Here is a 23474-nt window from a genome sequence, read left to right on the forward strand (position 1 = left end):
CCCCAAGTTGCAGAGGTGGTTGCTGTGCTGGAAGGCATCAAAGAAGCTATACGGAATGGGCATTCTAAAGTCGCCGAGAGCGACTGTTTATCCGTTATTGAGATATTGGAGAAGAAGGCTTATGGAAGGAGTATTTTCCCGCTTGTTGTTGATGACATTTTAGTTTTATGTAATTTTTTAAGTTCTCTTTTTTGGTCGTACACAAGTCGAGTGAACAGTTGTGCGGCTCACACGTGTTAGCTCACCCTTTACCTACAGTGTTTGGTAGTTTTTATGGTCGGAGAACTTGCCCTGATCGCAAACTAGGGATGGCAATGGATTAGATTGGTTCTGGTTTTGCGAGATCCAAACTTGATCCACTTACTTATTGGATCACCGATCCATATCTACAACTTTAAAATCCATACCCGGTCCATTAAACTGTTTCATATCTATATCCGCTTCAAATCCATACCTGATCCACCATATAATCCAGAACCCGATCCAAAACTTGCTTTGGCCAGATAAAGAATTAGTCTAATATGACAAATTGAAATTTCAAGGTTAATAAAGTGTAAATTTTCAAAAATATTTGAACGGCTCGGGCCGAGATTTGGTTCGGGTTTCAAATGGTGGTTTTGGATATGTGTTTTTAATTCCCTTAGTAAATCAGTATGGGTTTTAAAAGTTGGGTTTGGATCTAAATTTTTCCGTCGATTCGGTTTGGGACTTTGGGCCACAATTGCAATCCCTTTGGCAAACGATGGTGTAATCTTAGAACCTTCGGGTTTTCCTTTCCACCCATCTGACACTGCATCGCACTCTTACTTCCTGACTATTATCTTCATTCATCTGAAATCATGATCGGATCTTCATCTTCTCTTTCTCAAAATCTAATTTTCAGTATCTAATCGAAATCTCATGCTCCGATCATGATTTCAGATAAAAATATTTTCAAGATCTTCATCTTCTCTCTCTCAAGCGATGGTGTGATTGTTGGTTTTGACACGTTGCTGCTACTGTGAAACAAATTTGGTGATGGGAATATTATGATTATTTGGTTAACTCTTATTTTTGCGATTTTTATATTATTTGTCGCCCCTGTGTCACTTCAATCAGACATATTATTAAGGAGTTAACCTAGGTGTTTTGCCAAAAGACACTTATGGTCCTACCCAGATAACTATAGGATGAATATGTTTAGTATACAGTAAATGTATAGTATAGATGTATTCCGTTGTAATATCCTAGACTGTCAATTGAAATTGAATTTGCGGCATCTCATAAGTAGTATTTAATCGTGGGAGTAGTTTGCTTATATATTATTTGAACATTGTTTTAATTCCTCACTTTGGTTGCAGGGTCCTGGTTTCCAACTGAGTGTTTTTAGTGCAAATCAAATCTTGAAGGTTGTCACCTCTGTTGATTATGGTGTATGCAAAGGACGGAGGAAAGATGGTATGCCTTGTACCATGGTTGTCAACAAGTATGTTGTCTCTGACCCTATTAGTAATGCATAAACTACTGTTGCATTTGTGTGTACCTTCTTCTTTTTCCTGGGTCTTCTTTATAGAGCAATTGTTTCTGAAACTGTTTTTGACGTAAAGGCAGGATGATCCATGGCTTATGCTCTGGAAGTTATATAGGAGTTTGCACAGATTACTTTTTAGATTCACCTGCCATAGTTAGGAGTCTTAGGACCTTTATTGTTTGATTTCATACACTGATTGAAGCACATAGATCGAGTTGTTAAGCTATAATGAAAATATGAAATGGATTGCCAGGGACATGTTTGTTTATATGCTTGGAACAAGTTTGTACTTGTGAGTTTCTTGCGATTTGGAGTAGGTTTCTCTAGCCAAGTATATCCCCCAAAGTTGCAGCTTGAGGCCTCCAGAGTCCAGAATGCCTAGAGGCTAGAGCAGAAGGAGCTTCTTGCTATAGCTGCTAACAAATATCTTTCATTCGCACACACAATTTTCATTTCAGTTGCTTTATATAGGGTTCAGGTTGTCAAGTTTAACTTTTTATATGTCCAGAGGCAGTTTTTGGTAATTGATTTGATCGATAAGGCGATCTCATACCCTTGAGGCGGTTATTTTGAGATATTGATGTGATGTAGGTGGATTGGATTGTTTTAGTGAAATGCAAGCCCTTTTGTTCGTGTTACAGTTCTCAGCATTCATATTTGTGATTCACGCGTCCTTTTTTCGTTCCTTTTGCAGGACAACTCAGGCGGTTATCTGTCGCCTTGTGAACATTCTGCTATTATATCGAAGTAGGCGCTATGGTTCCAAAATGACACCTATGGCTATGATTGCCCTTTAATGCTATGGAAACCAATTCAAAGAGTTGAGAAACACTGTGAATGACAATACGGTGATTGAGAAGGCTGGCAAAAGGAAGAACTCTACCCCGACTAGCAGGAATAAACACATGGAGACTTCAGCCTGCAAAATTTCTTAGGAACCCATTCTCAGTGATCTTGCTGACTCAGGCTGTAGCGCTTTTGGCTCATTAGATCAATGGCGAGAATATTCAGGCAGGGCGGCTCAACCAGATTCTGAGGCAGTAGTTGCAGCTACAAACTGTGAAGATCAGGCCAGTAATGTTGGTTCTTCCCCTAGCACCAGTGCGAATAATCAATATGCTTGGCAGAAACACGGTCCTGAGCTAAAAAAGGAAGACTGCAAATTTTCAAGCTCGTCTACGAAATCCCAACTCTAGAAGCTCAAGCGCTTTTGAGAATCTTATTGAACGAGACCGTTGTACTTCAAATGATACTCAGAAGCATGGCCCAGTAGGCTCACAAATTGGCCTCAATTCTGTCCCAAGTTAGGTTGATAGCCTGGTGAATCGAGAGATTGCTAACCCTAAAGATCGCAAAAGATGTACACAGATGAGAGTCAATTACGCTAATTTTACGGTTAACTTAATTATTCCAGTAAATTTTATCAAACTTATATGTTTTAATAAATAAAATATTTTGTTTAAACCGACTTGTTAATTAATACTCCGTAGTTTATACTTTCTCCCATTATTACTACTATTACATTCGTTGTTCATATTGCTACTTTCACTTCCTCGTTTCTAATTCCGTAGCTAAACCTTCAAGGAAACTTTTCTTGAGGATGGTATTTTGATTTGATTTTAACTTAATATATAATTTATATGATCTTGATACCAATTAACGTAGTTGCTCTTTCATCGACGGTATTTAGTGTGCATTTGGCCTAGTTTGTAAAAGTGTTTTTGGACTCAAAAACATTTTTTTGGCCAAACACATAGTTTTCTAAAAGTTAAACAAAATTTTTCATAAACTAAAAATCCATATTTTTGCTCATAGAAATAGAAACAATATTTGTTGTTTTTGCTTTTAAAAAATTAAGCTTGACAAACAAAAACTCATTTTTGGGAATCGAGGTCAAACATGCTCTTAGTCTTTCATGTATTTTTTGTCATTTTTTCCCTCGCATGCCCTTCTTTCTAAAAATACGAAAAAAAAAGGAAAAAAAAAGAAAAGAAAAGAAAAGAAAAGAAACACATACTCTCTTTCTCTCTTCCTCTCAAGATTATCAAATTCAATCGAAATTACTCAATCATAAATCTTCCTTTCATACTAATTATTAATCAACTAATAATTCAAAATTAATTATTATTATATATCAATTTTTTATGTGAATAAAGAGATGTAATTAAGTTAGGATTATAAAAATTAGGGTTATGGAAAAATGGAGGTTGAGGTGGTAGAGGCGGGATAAATGTCGGGTTGTGGTGGTCGGCGTTTAGGGAGGCGAGGGAGAGGGGCAGCGGATGGTCGCACGACAGGGGTGTAGGTGGAGTCTGGACGGATCGTCGTTGGTGTGGGTTGAGTGAGAGTAAGATGGGCGGTTCTAGGCGTGTGGGGAAAGGAAGCGGTAGGCCTAGGCGGGTGGCAGGGGCGGTTTTGGGTGGTTGTCGGATCAAGGGGGAGGGCAGGTGGGTGGCGGTGGGTAGGGGTGTTCAGAATAAACCGAACAGCAATAACCGAACCGAAAAACAAAAAAAAACGGTGCATTTTTTAGGTTTGGTTAACCGAACCGTTTCGACAAAGCGGTTCGGTGAACCGAACCATTAATGTTATGGAAACAGTTCGGTTAGGGTTTGTAATTCTAGAAAACTGATTAATCGAACCGTTTCACAAAAAGTAAGCAAAAAAATTAAAAGATTTTATAAAAAAATGTTCTTTCGTTAAATTTTCATGGTATATCCAAAGTATTTATTACTTAAATTGATTAAGGCCTTGTTTGGTTGCCACACTAAATGTGGGGGAATTGTAAAATTCCATGAATTGGTAAATATAGTGTTGTTTGGTTGCCCAAATTCCCATGATTTTTTTTTCCTAGGAGTTGTCAATTCCTCCATTATGGGGAGTTTAATTACCTAGCCCCCCCCCCCCTAGGTAGTTGGAAACTCCCGTGTCCATTTAATTCCGCCATATCAACCAAACGAGTTTTAAGCAATTCATATGAATTCTTCAATTCACGTGTTTTTAAAACTAACGGGAGATTAATTCCACCATGGCAACCAAACGACACCTAACACTAAAGTTTATGTTATTAACATTATTTTTAAGTATAATATATAATGAAAACATAATTAAACTATTAGAAAAAATAAAACGAAAACTGAAAAAAAAAGTACATGTGGAACGATTATCGGTTAACCCGTAACCGAACAGTTAATAACTGTTTAAGGCGGTTAACCGAACCATTTATAACCCTTAGAAACGGTGCGATTTAGGTTCAGAGTTTTGCCGAACCGAACCTCGTTCGAACCGAATTAAATTAGCGGTTATGCTAATTTTACTGTTAAATTAATTATTCCTGTTCATTTTATCAAACTTATATGTTTTAATAAATAAAATATTTTGTTTAGACCGACTTGTTAATTAATACTCCGTAGTTTATATTTCTCCAATTGTTACTATTGTTATTTTCACTGACATTCGTTGTTAATATTGTTACTTTCACTTCCCCGTTTCTAATTCCGTAGCTAAACCTTCAAGGAAAGTTTTCTTGAGGACAATATTTTGATTTGATTTTAATTTAGTATATAATTATATGATGTCGATACCATATAACGTAGTTGCTCTTTCATCGACGATATTTAGTCTTTCATGTACTTTTTGTCATTTTTTCCCCTCCCATCTCCTTCTTCCTAAAAACACGAGAAAAAAAAAAGAAAGTCATACTCCCTTTCTCTCTTCCTCTCAAAATTATCAAATTCAAACGAAATTACTTGATCATGAATCTTCCTTTCATACAAATTATTAATCAACTATTAATTCAAAATTCATTACTATTATGTATCAATTTTTTATGTGAATAAAGAGATGTAATTAAGTTAGGATTATAAAAATTAGGGTTATGGAGAAATGGAGGTTGGGGAGGTAGGGGAGGGATAAATGTCGAGTTGCGGTGGTCGGCGTTTAGGGAGGCGAGGGAGAGGGGCAGCGGATGGTCGCACGACAAGGGTGTAGGTGGAGTCCGGACGGGTCGTCGTTGGTGTGGGTTGAGTGAGATTAAGATGGGCGGTTCTTGGCGTGTGGGGAAAGGAAGCGGTATGTCTAGGCGGGTGGCAGGGGCGGTTCTGGGTGGTTGTCGGATCAAGGGAGAGGGCAGGTGGGTGGCGGTGGGTAGGGATGTTAGAATAAACCGAACCGCAATAACCGAACCGAAAAACCAACGGTGCATTTTTTAGGTTTGGTTAACCGAACCGTTTCGACAGTGCGGTTCGGTGAACCAGACCGTTAATGTTATGGAAACAGTTCGGTTAAGGGTCACAATTCTAGAAAAATGATTAACCGAACCGAACCGTTTCACAAAAAGTAAGCAAAAAAAATTAAAAGATTTTATAAAAAAATGTTCTTTCATTTAATTTTCTTGGTATATCCAAATTATTTATTACTTAAATTGATTAATACTAAAATTTATCTAATTAACTTTATTTTGAACTATAATATATAATGAAAACATAATTAAACTATTAGAAAAAATAAAATGGAAACTAAAAAAAAAGAAAGAACATGTAGAACGATTATCGGTTAACCGGTAACTGAACCATTATTAACCGTTTAAGGCGGTTAACCGAACCGTTTATAACCGTTAGAAAAGGTGCAATTTAGGTTCGGAGTTTTGCCGAACCGAATCGCGTGCGAACCGAATTAAGTTAGCGGTCGGTGAACCGAACCTGAATGAACACCCCTAGTGGTGGGGGCATGAGTGGTGGTTAAGAACTATAGAGGGAGAAGATTAAATGAGAGATTTGAAACAAGAGTAAAATGGAAGACATAGGAGGGGTAAAATGGTCAATCATGTCTTTGATCGAGTAAATCATGTCCAGGAAAGAGCATAACACCTAATCAATACATATATACATATTCCAGAAATCAAGGGACTTCAATGTAATTAAATAAGTTTATAAACTTAATTATACTATATAGTTTTTAATCGATAACATTGTGTGATGGAACCGACCAAGGGACTTTAATGTAAATATTATATAGTTTTGGTTGCAGTATAAATTTAGAGAATATCAAAATATGGTGATTTTTCTTAAAATAAGCATGCTCCACTTATGTTATTAATTAGTATCATCATATAATCATACAACTAGTATTGGTACCCGGCTTCGCCCAGGCTACCTCTACTTCCCATTAACTTTTTTTTTTCATTAAATAAAATTACTTAAAATTGCATAACACATAAATTTATCATAAATTTATTTTTCTATGACATATTCTAAAATCACGATGAAATAAATTTTGAGACAAATTCACTACTCCCGCTATTAATATTTTACTCTTATTAATGAAACAATAGTAATAACATTTCACTGCTTGCACGCAATCATTGTTACTTTCACTACTCCCGCCGTAATTATTGTTACTGTTATTACTGCCGCATTAATATTGATAATTTCACTACTCTCGCTGTAATTATTTTTATTTGCACTATTGCCGCATTAATATTGATTATTTCACTACTCCCATTGTTGTTTCTACCACTTTCACTAATCTCGCTGATAATATTGTTACTTTTACTATTCAAATGAGTGATTACTATCATATAACTATATCCAATGTCACTACACTTCTTTTCTTTAATGACGAAATTACTTTTACTACTTGGACATGCAATTTTAAGAGGATTATATATTTATATAAATATATTACATACATGCATTAAATCAAATCGAAGGAATTATGAAATATTATATATTATGGAATCTTACTTGAATTATTTATAACCTACTTATATTATATTTTTGTATGTTAAATAATTAACATCTCTAAACATGATAGGCTATCGTACACCTATGCAAAGATAATTACCCTAGACACAAATTAATGTAGTAATAGGGGTCGAACACAAGGAGACGGGAATTGCGTTTATGAAATGCTATGGAAAGATTCTTATAAAGGTCGATCACGTTTGGTTTGGTTGTTGGTTGGTTTGATGATTAAAAATTATAAAGATGTAAACTATATGATAAAAGGAGTCTAGGGGAGTCGGGTCACACATGCAATGGTAAATATATGTTCATGTTAAACTCGGTAATAAAAACATTGTCAATTGTTTAGGCTTAGAGACACCCACTTTACGATACTAGTGTCAACCATAGACCGGGTCTTAGAAAAACTCTCGTTTATGACTAGGTCGTCCTACTACACATGGTCTAGTCCGATTCCGTGCCTCTCGACTTATAGAATGAATTAACAAACTTAATCTACGATTACGGCCAATAACCAAAGATTAAACGTTGAGGTGCAAACATGTGATAGAAATAATTAGACAATATTATAACAACCTAATTTATCATTTTACATATTTGTTTTTTGCATGGCTTCCCTGGCCCCTCGACTAAGGGTATTTAGCTACTCATATTTAATTGTAAACTATAAACAATGTTGTAAGAAATGCTAGACATGATTGTAGAAATGATGTAAACTAAATGGTGAAACATAAAATGAGAATAATACTAATGTGATATAATAAAAGTGCTAATGATAAACTATGTGATAACTAAAATAGAAATGTAAATTAGCAAGCTTGGATTAGAAATACCGTAATGGAAATGGAACTTGAATTGCAAAGAAGAATAAAGAGAACCAAAAGCTTGAATAACTTAGAACTAAATGTTTAACATCAAACAAAAAGCTTAACAATATCGAAACTAAAGATTAAAACTAATGAGAGAATTTTGCTTAAGGCTAATATAGTGTATGAAAGACGTAAGGAAAAGATATCCCTAATGATGGATTAAGGCCCCCTATTTATAAGAAAATAGGGGCATAACGTAAGAATCCAAGAGGGGGTCAACCCCGATCGGGAGCGTGGTAATCCGGCTATTTTGGCTTAATTCCTTACTTAAATGCCAAAGGGAATCCTAAGTATGCGATAAATGCCCATTAATTGTTGGAGCTTGTGTCCTCCACAAATTAGTGTGATAACATTTGTAAATCTCTTACAGGTTCACAAGGGTATACTTTGTATTTTAATCAGTTGATTAACGATAACCTAATAACGGTTGACTTGCTAGAAAGTTTGACGTTATTATCATACAGATGGCGGTGATCAACTGGTCCCTAAAGGTCACACCTATAGGATGTGTTTGAGAGATGTGGTTATAGAAATATGATCACATTGATGCCTTATATGACTAAACAGTTAGTCAATGTGTTGATGAGACAATTATTTAATGAAGATTAAATAATATTAGTTGAGACGAATTAACTGGCAATTCGTAAATTGAATATAATAAGTTATATTTAATTAAATGTATGCAATGTTAGCTTGGACAAATTAATCTGTTAATTTGTACTTAAATGTAATCGGTTATATTTAATCAACAAGTTGAATGTGTCATAGTGGTAATAGTAAGGGTACTCAAACCAAGAGGTTATGGGTTCGATCCTCACTAGAAACACATTTTATACATTTTTGTAAAAACCGAAAAAAAAGAGAAATGGATCTCTCTTATTTCGGTTAGCATATGGGCCGAAAAATAAAACAAGAAAATCTACCCTAATCATCTATATACTCGGTTGTATAGGGTGATGAGAGATAGAATTTTTAACCTAATTTTTCTTAAGCCATTCGAGCCTCTTCTCTCATCAGAAAAACACAAAAAAAACCTAAATTTTTCAGAAAATTTGGATCGATTCTAGCACAATCAAAGGGCATATCTCATATCATCTTGGGTGCAACTGATAGGAGAATATCATTGCGATATTGTTCATAGGCCGTTGTTGCTAAGACCGAAGGTTATTTCTTGATCCTTTATTTTTTTTGTTTATGTAATTTTATTTTATGACTAGTGATCATCTTCATAAAATTCGTTATAATCCTTGAATATAAAGGGATGCATACAGATAAATCCCACAAGTGGTATCAGAGCCACGGCCACGAATTTTAATTTTGATGATTTTCAGAAAATTGTATGTAAACAATATAAGGAATTTCGAAAAAAAAAAGGAATTTCGGCTGAAATTTTTTTTTTTTGCCGAGAGATGTTTTTTTTTTTCGGTCTGTTTTTCATTTTTTTTCTTTTGTTTGATGATTTATTTCCAATTTCATTTTTCATATCATTGTTTTAATCGGTTAAAATTATCATATGAAGAATTGGTAGATTTTGATTTAATGCAGATTAAGTTAAAATGCAAATAGAATCCTCATGTCGATGATATAAAAATTTGTTTTTGCTATATAGTTTTAGCATATACGATTAATCATGTTTTATTAATTCATTTGCTAAATCATGTTCTAATAGCAACTGTAAACATTTTCTTCATTGAATTTTTGTTTTAGGGTTTTTGCCGCAAAAGAAAAAAAATGACGGCTTATTTTAGGGTTTGCCGTGAGCTCAAGGAAAAAATTTCTGTTTTTTTTGTTGCATATCCTGAAATGCCGAGCCAAAAAAATAAAAAAAAAGATTCTGTTTTTTTTTTTGTTTTTCCTATTTTGCCGAGAAAAAAAAAAGGAAGGGCTGTTATTTTTTTTCGGCCGTGAGCTGAGTTTAAAAAAAAAAAAAATTCCTTGTTTTTTCTTTTTTGTCGAGACCCAAAAAGAAAAAAAAGGGTTTTTAATTTTGTTTTGATTTTGGCCAATTGATTATTGTGAAGCGGTTCATAATTAATAGATACCTAATTTTTTTAAAGCAGTTTAAAATATTGATGGATTAAATTCATATTACAAGTTTAATATGAATTAAGATTGAAATTAATGTGATTAATTGAGGAATTGTCACTTAATTTAATTTAAATAGGTGGTTTGGATAAATTAATCAACATAATTAAGGAATTGTGTCATGTATGGTTAATTTATTTTTAGTTGATGCATTTTAATTTTGTTGAATGAATCATTGAATGAATTTTATTTACGTATTTTTTGCAATCGGTTGTAATTTGTAATACTTAGTGTGGCCTTAGTCAAATTATGTTTTCGTAATGAAGGAAACATGATTTTTTATGTAATTATGAGATCTCGAATCTCCTTTTTCCTTTAGTTTTTGGGTTTTGAAATTAGAATGTAATAAATAGGTTTATTATGTAAATTTTATTTATTGTAATTTTCGAAGAAGACTAAAGATGGAGATTGGAGCTCACTCCCGCTACATGGATCAAGATGGAACATCAAGACAAGCTTCTCGGGTCCAAGGATGGATTCCAAACTTGTATTTAATGTTCATTTTGATAGGATAGGCCACACTAGGACTTTTATTGTTTTACCGTTTTCATTCGATTGCTTTTCATTCACATGATAGTTTATGCATCATATTCCGCCTAAAACCAAACCACCTACTACTAAAATGCATGAAAATTGACTCATATAGGTTGTATGTTAGTTTTCATGGACATACAGATGTCACGGACTTATTAAGCCATCACCTTAGTTTATTCATTCTCGCATGCTAGATATTAGTTCACTTAAAATGAATTAAAAAGGTTGATGGGATCTTCCTCTAAAACGGAAATTGAGATTATTCTTTATAAGGGCAAACAACTATGAATCCCTTCTTCGTCGGTAGGCATAATATGACCCATTCTACGTTGGGTAAGTAGTTGTGTTGACTTAGTTTACCTCAACATCATAGTCCGAAGAGTTTCTCGTGATTATGATGGACTAAAGATAGAATTTACAGAAATTTATCGACCGAGAATTCTAACGGTAGAATTAGCTAAAAGGTTAGCTTATCAATTTACAGAGAATTGAGTCTTGGGATCATTTATATAATTCTTGAGGGAGGTCAATTGTATAAATGTTTTGAGTCTTCGCGTTATGACAGTAGTTCATTAGACTTAAAAATATAAACGATGCACATGCTGATTATTTTTATTCTTCTTCTCGCAGTTTAGAACACGTTTATTTTTTATAATACTGTTACAACAAAATGTCTGGAAATAACGCAATCCAAATGCCTAGTGCCACACTTGGACGCGAGTCCTGGCTGAAAATATTCATGGACCAAATGAATCAGTTCACACGTCTGAAAAACGACGGGTCAAACTTTGCGGACTGGGAGGCGGCACTACGGAATGCTGCCATTGCTGACGGTAAGCTCAAGTACTTAACTGAGCCAATACCGGTAAACCCAGGCCCCAATGCAGGAGTCAACGAGTCACTCGCTTATAGTGACTTCGTTATGGAAGCGGGTGCGATAAAGAACGTACTCATCTTTGCAATGGAAACCAATTTGCAGAGACGCTTCATTGCCCAAGGTGCGAACAAGATTTTCACCACGCTCACTAACGAGTTCTCAAAAGCACCGAGAATCGTTACATATGAGCATACCTGTCGCTTCTTTGATGCGAAACTCCAGAAGGGCCAACCGGTTAGCCCACACATTCTTCACATGATTGAGAATGTCGAGAAGCTGGAGGCACTTGATTGTAAAATCAGTGAGAGCATTGTCATAGACCGAATGCTTCATTCTCTTTACGATGGTTTTGCCCTTTTCAGGGCGAACTACTACATGAATGACTTGAAAAAGAGTCCTCATGAGTTACACTCCCTTCTCGTACAAACCGAGAAGGATATGAAATTGAGTGGGAGCATGAAGCAGGATGTTCTCACGATTTACAACAAGGGTAAAGGTAAGGGCAAGGCTCATGGCGACCTAGCTGTAAGTAAGCCAAAGTTTAAGAAGCCAGGAAACGGTAAGAGTGCGCCTGGTGAGACTAGCGGCTCACAGGGCAAGGCAAAGAGCAAGGGCGGTGACATAGAGTGCCACCATTGTCACAAGACTGGACATTGGAGGAGGAATTGTCCCGTCTACCGTGAGGACATCAAAGCAGGCCACGTTGTTCCTGTTGGTATGTCATCTTATATTCATATGATTGAGATTAACCATGCAAGTTTCGGAACTTGGGTACTTGATACTGGTTGTGGTTCTCATCTGTGTAATCATTTGCAGGGCCTAAAGAACATCATACCTCTCGAAAAAGGTGATGTGGACCTCCGAGTCGGGAATGGAGCACGAGTTGCTGCTGTCTCGAAGGGAACATATGTAATCCAACTCCCTAGTGGTTTTGAGTTATTTTTAAATAACTGTTACTATGTACCCAGTTTGTCTAAGAACATTATTTCAGTTTCCGTACTTGTTAAAGACGGTTTTGCATTTTCAATAAAGGATAATAGCTGTATTTTCTCTTTTAATGAAATGATTTATGGCAAGGCAGTTTCCATGAATGGAATTTACATCTTAGACCAAACCACGGAAGTATTACACGTGAATAATAAGAAAATAAAGGTTGGTGACAAAGATCAAACCTATCTATGGCATTGTCGAATGGGACACATAAATGAGAATCGCGTGAAGAAACTCGTCGATAATGGGACTATTCCCGCATTCGATTTTTCTACATATGGTACGTGTGAATCATGTCTCATTGGCAAGATGACCTGAATTTCCTTCAAAGGTGTTGGAATGCGCGCTAGTGACCTATTAGGACTCATACATACTGATGTTTGTGGACCTATGTCAATTACCGCTAGAGATGGCTATAGATATTTTATCACTTTCACGGACGATTTGAGTAGATACGGATATGTCTACTTAATGAAGCATAAAAGTGAGTCATTTGAGAAATTCAAGGAATACCGAATGGGTTCGAACCAACTGGTAGAAAGGTTAAAGCACTCCGTTCAGATCGGGGTGGCGAATATCTTTCAAATGAGTTTGATCAACACCTTAAAGACTGTGGAATCGTTCTACAGTTAACTCCACCTGGAACACCTCAATTAAATGGTGTGTCCGAATGGAGAAATCGAACCTTACTGGATATGGTTCGATCCATGATGAGTCACACGGTAGTGCCTGATTCATTATGGGGTTTTGCTCTTTTGTCAGCTGCTCTTATACTTAACCGAAGTCCGACTAAAGCTGTCGACAAGACTCCATATGAAATGTGGAAGGGAACGGTCCCTAACTTGTCCTTTATTCGGGTTTAGGACTGCGAGGCTTATGTCAAGTGGAGACACGAGGATAAGCTCGGCCCGCGATCGGTCAAGACATACTTTATAGGTTATCCAAAAGGAACATTTGGTCATTACTTCTATTCGCCTACCGAACATCGAGTTTTTGTTGCGGCTAGTGCGACGTTCTTAGAGAAATAATTTCTCGAGAACAAGACGAGTAATAGAACCTTCGAGCTGTCGGAGATTCCAGAACCAATAACCGAGGAACAGATGGAGGAAGTTGTTCCTCCAACTGATGACACGGTTAATATTCCCGAGGAACCTATGAGGTCGGGTAGAGTCTCTCATCCTCCGGACAGATACATTGGTATGGTCGAGGAGAATGACATTTTACTCATAGAGAGTAATGAACCCGCTACCTATAAAGGTGCTATGACATGTTCCGACTCAAAGCTATGGCTCGAAGCCATGCAATCCGAGATGGACTCTATGTATGAGAATGACGTGTGGGATCTAGTTGATTTACCTAATAAGGTAAAACCTCTACAGTGCAAATGGCTTTACAAAATAAAGCGTTCTGTAGACGCGCAACCAGATACCTATAAGGCACGACTATTGGCAAAAGGTTTCACTCAAGTGCACGGATTGCATTATGATGAGATTTTTGCACCTGTAGTCATGCTACGTTCCATTAAGATAATCTTAGTGATTGCCGCTTTTCATGATTATGAAACTTGGCAAATGGATGTGAAAACCGCCTTCTTAAACGGTTATTTGGAGGAAGAGTTGTACATGGTGCAACCCGAAGGTTCCATATATCCTGAACATCCTAAGAAAGTATGCAAGCTTAAGCGTTCCATTTATGGACTTAAGCAAGCTTCTCGGAGTTGGAATCAACGTTTCGACCAGGTGATAAAAGAGTATGATTTTACTCGATCGGTCGAAGAACCATGCTTATATATCAAGTCGAGTGGGAGCAAGATTGTATTCTTCATATTGTATGTCGATGACATACTCCTGATTGGGAATGACATTCCTCTCCTATCTTCGGTTAAAGAATGGTTGAAGAACTATTTCCAGATGAAAGATCTGGGTGAGGCACAGCGCATTTTGGGAATCCGTATCTACCGAGATAGATCACGACAGACGTTATCACTTAGTTAGGAGTCTTATTTAGATAAGATTCTTGAGAAGTTCAGCATGACCAACTCCAAGAAGGGGAACCTTCCAATGACGACTGGGATGCAGTTGAGCAAGTCTACGTCACACACGACGCCTGAAGGGATTGATCGCATGAGTCGTGTTCCTTATGCATCTGCAATAGGATTGATCATGTATGCCATGATATGCACACGTCCAGACGTGGCATATGCATTGAGTATGACGAGTCGTACCAAAAGACACCAGGTGAAACACACTGGATAGCTGTCAAAAACATCCTCAAGTACCTACGGAGGACTAAGGATTGGGTATTGACTTATGGAGGCGATATTAAGCTATGCGCAATCGGTTACGTAGATGCTAGCTTCTAAACGGATCGAGATGACTCAAAATCTCAGTCCGGATTCGTCTTCACTCTTAATGGTGCTGCGGTCAGCTGGAAGAGTTCCAAACAGAGTGTTGTAGCAGATTCTACTACTGAATCCGAGTACTATGCCGCTTCGGAGGCAGCAAAGGAAGCGATATGGATGCGTCAATTCTTACAAGGACTTACGGTAGTTCCTAGTTCGAATGACCCGATCACCATCTATTGTGACAATAGAGGTGCCATCTTCCAGGCTAAGGAGCCAAAGTCTAGCAACAAATCTAGACATGTACATCGGAAAGCTCACCTGATCCGTGATTATATGGAGCAAGAGGAGATAGTGATAGACAATATTGCGACGGATGATAACATCGCGGATCCTCTCACTAAACCGTTGAATTATGATAAGCATGTAGGGCACGTTATTTCCATGGGAATTAAACGTGTTCCTGAGTTGTAGTACTTGATTATGGATTTGATACATTATCTTTTTCATATACTATTTATAACTTCATCGTTTTATTATAATATTTTGTTTTTCATGTGGATTGTACTGACAACATTGAACGCCACAAAGTGAACTGAATTACATTATATTTGTTTTTGGTCCGTAATCGCCAATTTGAGCTGATAACTCCGGCTATTATATTATGCAGTCGATTGATGGCGGGTTCAACGAGCCATAAGTCAAACGGTTGACTGATCGATCACAGATGCGAGATTATAACGATACCTCGTAGGACAAATTTTTGTGACAACGTAATGGAGTCCTAAATGTTTAAAAACATTCGGTGCCAGGTTGTGGATAGGACATCCATTGTGTTCCTAGAGTCGATTCTTTTGACTATCGACTGTCTCTTGAGATTAAGGCAGTTTTTGGGTGACTTTGGTTTCTTTCTCACGGTCTGCCGTAACTGGAGGCTAAGTAGTTTTTTTCTGGGTCATTTCATACTGTGCTTACATCTGCAGGATTCGAGTCGAGGAAAATATCCAACCCTTATCAAGTATAGTTATTTCTCAGGGCCACTCGAGGAGTTGTAACTGAAATGCATGGCCATGCTCGAATGTTGATTCGTTTATCAGTTAAGTTACTCTCTAGTCGGGGAAACCACTCTTGATGATGATCGCTTGTAAAATACAACCTTTGTGAATACAGATTTGCAAATTGTTTTACATTAAGTGGGAGAAATTTTAGGATATGAGAATCGGTTATCGCACATACACTTGTGTGGACAAGTGGGAGTTTGTTGGAGCTTGTGTCCTCCACAAATTAGTGTGATAACATTTGTAAATCTCTTACAGGTTCACAAGGGTATACTTTGTATTTTAATCAGTTGATTAACGATTACCTAATAACGGTTGACTTGTTAGAAAGTTTGACGTTATTATCATACAGATGGCGGTGATCAACTGGTCCCTAAAGGTCACACCTATAGGATGTGTTTGAGAGATGTGGTTATAGAAATATGATCACATTGATGCCTTATATGACTAAACAGTTAGTCAATGTGTTGATGAGACAATTATTTAATGAAGATTAAATAATATTAGTTGAGACGAATTAACTGTCAATTCGTAAATTGAATATAATAAGTTATATTTAATTAAATGTATGCAATGTTAGCTTGGACGAATTAATCTGTTAATTTGTACTTAAATGTAATCGGTTATATTTAATCAACAAGTTGAATGTGTCATAGTGGTAATAGTAAGGGTACTCAAACCAAGAGGTTATGGGTTCGATCCTCACTAGAAACACATTTTATACATTTTTGTAAAAACCGAAAAAAAGAGAAATGGATCTCTTTTATTTCGGTTAGCATATGGGGCGGAAAATAAAACAAGAAAATCTACCCTAATCATCTATATACTCGGTTGTATAGGGTGATGAGAGATAGAATTTTTAACCTAATTTTTCTTAAGCCATTCGAGCCTCCTCTCTCTTCAGAAAAACACAAAAAAACCTAAATTTTTCAGAAAATTTGGATCGATTCTGGCACAATCAAAGGGCATATCTCATATCATCTTGGGTGCAACTGATAGGAGAATATCATTGCGATATTGTTCATAGGCCGTTCTTGCTAGGACCGAAGGTTATTTCTTGATCCTTTATTTTTTTTGTTTATGTAATTTTATTTTATGACTAGTGATCATCTTCATAAAATTCGTTACAATCCTTGAATATAAAGGGATGCATACAGATAAATCCCACATTAATGCTTCCGGTTAATGCTTCATAAATCCTTCTAAGAGCATCCAAAGGAGCATCCTAAGCTTGGAATTCTCTTCATAAATTTGGACTTCTTTTGGGATCTTTTGTAGGATCATTTTGCATTGTCTCATATACTCTTGTTTGGGCTTGGAAACACACATTCTATTGTCATACTTGGTCCATCATGTTTCCACTTAGCTTAGTGAACTTGGTGCTTGCTAATTGTGATAAGAAAAAGGCTCTAAATGCTTAGATTCCTACAAAATGTAACAAATACAAACAATACACCTATAACACAAAATTAGTTCACAAATATACTAATTAAAGTATGATATACAATAAAACCAGGCTAAAATGAAAGGTAAAAGTATATATAAAATGAACACATTAAACTCCCCCAAACTAAATCCTTGCTTGTCCCCAAGCAAGAAACCATATCCCATCAATTGCAATATCCTAAAACAAGCTAAACATAATGATTTAAAAACCTGAAACAACATGGGCAAGGAATAAAGCAAGAACATGGATGAGATTTACATGACGGCCACTACTACAAATCCAGGCAACTACAACGCCCCTTTAACAACGATTATTCACGAAAATCACAATAGACGTTGTAGAATGTATGGCGCGAATTTTACTAAAATCAATTACAACGGGTATGGTTATAAAAACCGTTGTTATTAGTTTTAACAACGGGTCACACATGCACAACCGTTGTTAATAATTTGGCGCAAAATTGGCGCAAAGTTAGTGAAAAGTAATCACAACGGTTATTTTTGAAACCCGTTGTTAAAACTTATTTAACAACGGGTGTTTTTTACAACCGTTGTTAAAACATATTTCACAACGGTTGTTGTTTAATAACCGTTGTCAATACCTTCCATACTATAAACCACACAAATGTAAGTATCTCATGCACCACAAAACACAACCCTTAATACACAAACACAAACACAGCAGACAAACAAACACAAAACACACACTCTCTTTCTCTCTTTCTCACTTTCTCATCGTCGCTTCTTCTCGCCGTCACTGTTGATTTGATCGTCTATTACGTTCTGTATTTATCAGGTAAATCTCGCCGTCACTGTTAGTTTCATCGTCATTATTTTATTTTTCTATTTATTTCTTTTGCATGTATGTGTTTTTATCGACCATTATGTTATTTGTTTAAGTATTGTTCGCATAATTAGTTAGTAAAACAATGAAGAAGCAAGATGAAGAAGCAAGATAAACATAATTAATATATATATATATATATATATATATATATATATATATATATATATATATATATATATATATATATATTTATAAATACATAAATTAAAAAAAAATTACATATATAAAAATGCAATTCTTATATTTTCATAGAGGATCTTATTCCGCTCTATCGTATCCGTCCTCTCCTCCTTGGCTATTTGGAGGTTCCGTTCGCAGATTGCTATATCGTCATATAGCCGCAATCGCTAGCTGCTTTGCTCCGTCAAGCCATCTTCTTTGGCGTTCTTCATGCGGATCGAGCATCCGCAAGGTAGCTCCTGAAACTTTCCTCAATATGGAGGAACCGGCGGATGAAGTTGTTGTTGTTCTCGATCATGGTAAGAGTCTTAAGGATGAAATCATTCATTTTGTTGGAGTTTTTGGAGTTTGTTTTGAAAGATTAAGTAGAGTTTGTTTTAGCAGTTAGGGTTTGGAGATGAATATATTGAGATAATGGAAATGTTAGTTGAGATAATGCAATGTATTTATACTAAGCAATGTGTGGGTTGAGTTGCTTTTTAATTAATATATATGTTAGGAAGTTGTGCCATAATCATCATCATATCTCTCAATAATGCTGCTTCAAATCTTATTACTAACCCTTCTCATTCCATATTATCCGTTCATATGTACAGTGATGTCAGTAATAATGCATGCATCGGAATTCTAACGGGCCGGAATTATGCATGGATCTAGTAATATTTAATTTAATTTTTTTTTATTTTTTAAGAACAAACAACAACGGTTATTTATAAACAACCCGTTGTCTTTAGTTATAACAACGGGTTGTTATATTAAAACCCGTTGTTATAACTTTCCCCCCAAAATTGAGTCACACTTTCCACAACGGGTTTTTATACTTAAAACCGTTGTTAATATTTTTAACAACGGTTTCCTTAAGAAAACCAACCGTTGTTATAACCTTTTACAACGGACGCTTTAACAACGTCTGCTTTTTTATATAACAACGGTTTTTGACCGTTGTTATAGCCTGTATCTGTAGTAGTGGGCGTAGTATGGAAAACTTGAAATGAACTTTTAAGCTCTTGCATGATCTTTTGACTTATAAACTCTCACGGTGCACTCAAACTCTTTTATAAGTGAAATGACATTTTTGTGAATAAATACTCAACTATCCTCGACTTATAATAATGTGCCCGCAATCTAATATGGTAATCAATCAAAACTACTAAGCCAAAACAATCAAATGCAAGCATGATAAAGAAGCCAAATGGGTAGGAAGAAGGCAATATGTAATGGGTAAGAAAGGGGAACAAATGAATTATGGATTGTGGAGCTAATGTCAAGCTAGAAACAACCAAATGTAAGGATGCTCAATCCCAATCCTAATCCCAAATCCCAATACAAATCATAGGTAAACTCTTCTAAATATGTGAATAATGCATGAGAGTTTATCACATCAACCTCTTCTTCTCTTTTCTTTTGAAATCATACTTATTTTCTTTTCATTTTCTTTCATGTTTTTATTCTTTTTTTTTTCATTCTTTCTCATTTTTTTTCATTCCAATTCTTCATTTTTTCCATCATTTTTTCTCTTTCTTGAGCATTAAGACCAAGCTCACATGATATTTCAAACTTTGAACCAAATCCCAATTGAGCACCCAAACAAAACCAAACAAAGCTACTAGCTCAACAAGGTAGGCAAATTATAATGTAGCTAGGGATAAATGTTTGTGAAGGGGTCAAAAAGGCAAATATAATCATGTGAATAGCTCCAAAATGCTATAACAAATGAATGCATGCTTATAAAGAGATGAAATGAAGACCATACTTGTGAGTTTTGATGAAACACACATCATAAGAAGACACCTACACTCACCTAAGAGAGACCGGATATGGATGCATCGGTCTAAGAAGGCTCTACCTTACCAATTTTGTAGCTTGCTAATAGTTAAGATCAAGCCTATTCGATTCATTTTTCATCTCCCACCTACTATGTCAAGACATCCCTATGTAGCAATTATCCCATCATAAAAGAACAAATCATTAACTATAAGCTATCATTAGGATAAGCAAGAGGGAAAGTAGGCTACAAGCAAGCTCTCACACAAATTTCTCTTAAAAATTTTCAATTTTTTATACTACATGCAAACTACACTACAATGCAAATGCAATCTCCCACCAAGCTAAACACAACATTGTCCTCAATGTGCCAACAATTAAGTTATCCAACTAAACCATAAAAATGGCTCAAAGCACATAAACAAGAAGGACACGGGGTCATATTTAATGGGTTGCGAGAAATAAACTAAAATGCAAAACAAATAAAACTTACTAGATTTGCTAGCCTCCCCCCAAGCTAGTATGTATACGGGGGAATTCTTCCTTCATCATTCATCTAAGAAAAGGGCCAAAAGTTGAACCCCTTTCTTCCTTTCTTCTTATTACCACTTCCACTTCCGAATGCTTCACCGTGTTGACCACTTCCACTAGAATCATCCTCTTGGAGAGGAGTGACATACTCACCAATGTTTTGACCACTGCCAAGACCACCACCATAACTACAATAACCACCATACCCTCCATATAATGCCTCAACTCCATGATCCGAACCACAAAAATCTGGACCGGGAGCATATGTAGTAAAAGTACCTGCATCATCGTTAGGAGGGGGAGTAAGAGGAGAAAATCCACCCGGGGGATAAGTATAAAATGAAGGGTGTGGCATTTCGGGTTGGATTAATCCTTGTCTAGAAAAATGATCATATATGGGAGGCAATGCAAGTCTTTGGGGGTAGTTTCTCAATAACTTGGACCTAATTAGCACGGTCCACTTCAATTCCTCTTTCCGAGACAATATGACCAAGTGCCACTCCTTTATTCACCATGAAGTGACACTTTTTCCAATTCAACACTAAGTCAACCTCTACACAACGCTTCAATACTTTAGACAAGTTAGCCAAACATGCATCAAAAGAAGAACGATAGACACTAAAATCATCCATAAACACCTCCATGTAGACTCGATAAAGTCGGAAAAGATGCTTATCATGCAACGTTGGAAAGTGGTGAGGCATTACAAAGACCGAAAGACATTCTACGGTAAGCAAAGGTACCATAGGGACATGTAAATGTGGTCTTTTCTTGGTCATTCGGGTGAATGGGTATTTGAAAGAACCCGAAATAACCATCTAGATAGCAAAAATACTTGTGACATGTCAACCGCTCCAACATTTGGTCAATAAAAGGCAATGGGTAATGGTCTTTCTTTATGGCCAAATTTAGCCTCCTACAGTCAATACACATTCTCCAACTCGTCACAATTCTAGTTAAAATTAGTTCATTTTTATCATTTTTATCATTTTTGACTACGGTGGTTCCTCCTTTATTAGGAACCACTTGGACCGCACTCACCCATTTAGAATCGGAAATTGCATAAATAATTCCCGCATCCAACAATTTAAGCACTTCCCTTTTTACCACTTCTTGCATGTTAGGATTTAGTCGTCTTTGACCTTGGACACATGGTTTATGATCTTCCTCAAGATTGATTCTATGCATGCAAAATTTGCGGATTATGCCCTTTAAATCATCAAGTTTGTATCTAATGGCTTTCTTGTAGACCTTAAGACATGAAGTAATTTAGACAATTGACTATCATTCAATTTAGCACTAACAATTACCGGACACATCTCCCCATCATCTAGAAAAGCGTACCTCAAATTGGAGGGGAGAGACTTAAATTCGGGTTTTCGTACCTCAAGGTCTTAAGGTGTAGCAACCAAACCTATAAAATGTGAACTTTATTCCAATGATAGCTTTTCTCCATCCAATTCATGCTCCAAAACATCTATCTCCTCATTTCGAATCTCATCATCACTTACAAATGATTACAAAAGCAAGAGTGCCTCCAAGGGATCTTTAGACAAAGATCGAGGTATAGAGTCTTCTATGACAATGTGAAAAACATCCAAAATGTCAATAGAATAACAAGACTCTTCTATCATAGGACTCTTCATGGCACTATTCAAATTATATGTGACCTTATCGTCACCTACTTCCAATGTGATTGTACCATTTTTGACATCAATTACCGCACCCGCGGTATGTAAAAAAGGATTCCCAATATGATTGGGATTTGGCATCTTCGACCATGTCAAGAACAATAAAATCAACCGGATTGTAGATACCCAGTATCTATTGAAACTCCACCAAACACTCGATGATTATCGTACTACAACATGCTTAGGAATCACAGCGTTTGATCGACAGTTTTATACAACTATACGTCGGAAAACTTAAAACAATTTCGAAAATAAAACAAAACTTTTCAAAAGTACCTGGAGTGTTTAATGCATGATGACGGGGTCACAATGACACTAATTAGAGTCAAAACCGACACCGGACCAAAAACCGACTCAACATTCAAATCTCGACTTCAACAACGAGCAAAACCGAGTCAAACACAAAAAACAAGCTTTTCAAATACTTCCATGTTAAGGTTTACCGGAATCCTTAATGGTCAAGTACAAATCAAGTTCATCTAAATCCTAGGATAGAACAAATCATGATTACACTTGCGTGATAGCGACAAGACAACAGAAGACGCGCGAAATGGCTCGCGCCTCTTTGAGCAGCCCATGCGGCCACGTCGCTCAAAATGCACACAACCACCCATTTTCCTATAAATACCCCTCAAATGCCACCATTTTAGAGTTACGCGAGTGTCCGCCCCCTCACCTCTCTCTTAAAATTCTAGACTCGACTTCTCAAGTCACAAACCGACACGTGTTTACGACCTACCGATCGTAAACACAAGCCTTACACATTGTTTGGTACCGTCATCGTGCATTAAACCACTTGACCGACCATCTCGACCACGACACCATAACTAAACTTAAAACACTCTTTTACTTTGCTAAAACGATTTTCAAACCGAGTTTTCCGATCAAACAAGTTGATACACTTTCGTCGATTTCTCGTTTCAAGCCTAGCATGTAAGTATGAGGGTGTAAAAATCTTCTTCTATCATGTTTTTCATTTGTTTCATGACTATAACATGCTAAATCAT

General features: G+C 36.3%; 1 long non-coding RNA gene across 1 annotated transcript; it reads left to right on the top strand.

Moving 5' to 3' along the window:
- The first annotated feature begins 665 nt into the window (after positions 1 to 665).
- On the top strand, positions 666 to 2974 carry LOC141597186 (uncharacterized). Its single transcript, XR_012522719.1, has 2 exons — positions 666 to 1465; positions 2205 to 2974. It is a non-coding gene; the product is annotated as an uncharacterized LOC141597186 (long non-coding RNA).
- The last annotated feature ends 20500 nt before the right edge of the window (positions 2975 to 23474 follow it).

The sequence above is a fragment of the Silene latifolia genome, chromosome 8, assembly GCF_048544455.1.
Source record: "Silene latifolia isolate original U9 population chromosome 8, ASM4854445v1, whole genome shotgun sequence".
Lineage (NCBI taxonomy): Eukaryota > Viridiplantae > Streptophyta > Magnoliopsida > Caryophyllales > Caryophyllaceae > Silene > Silene latifolia.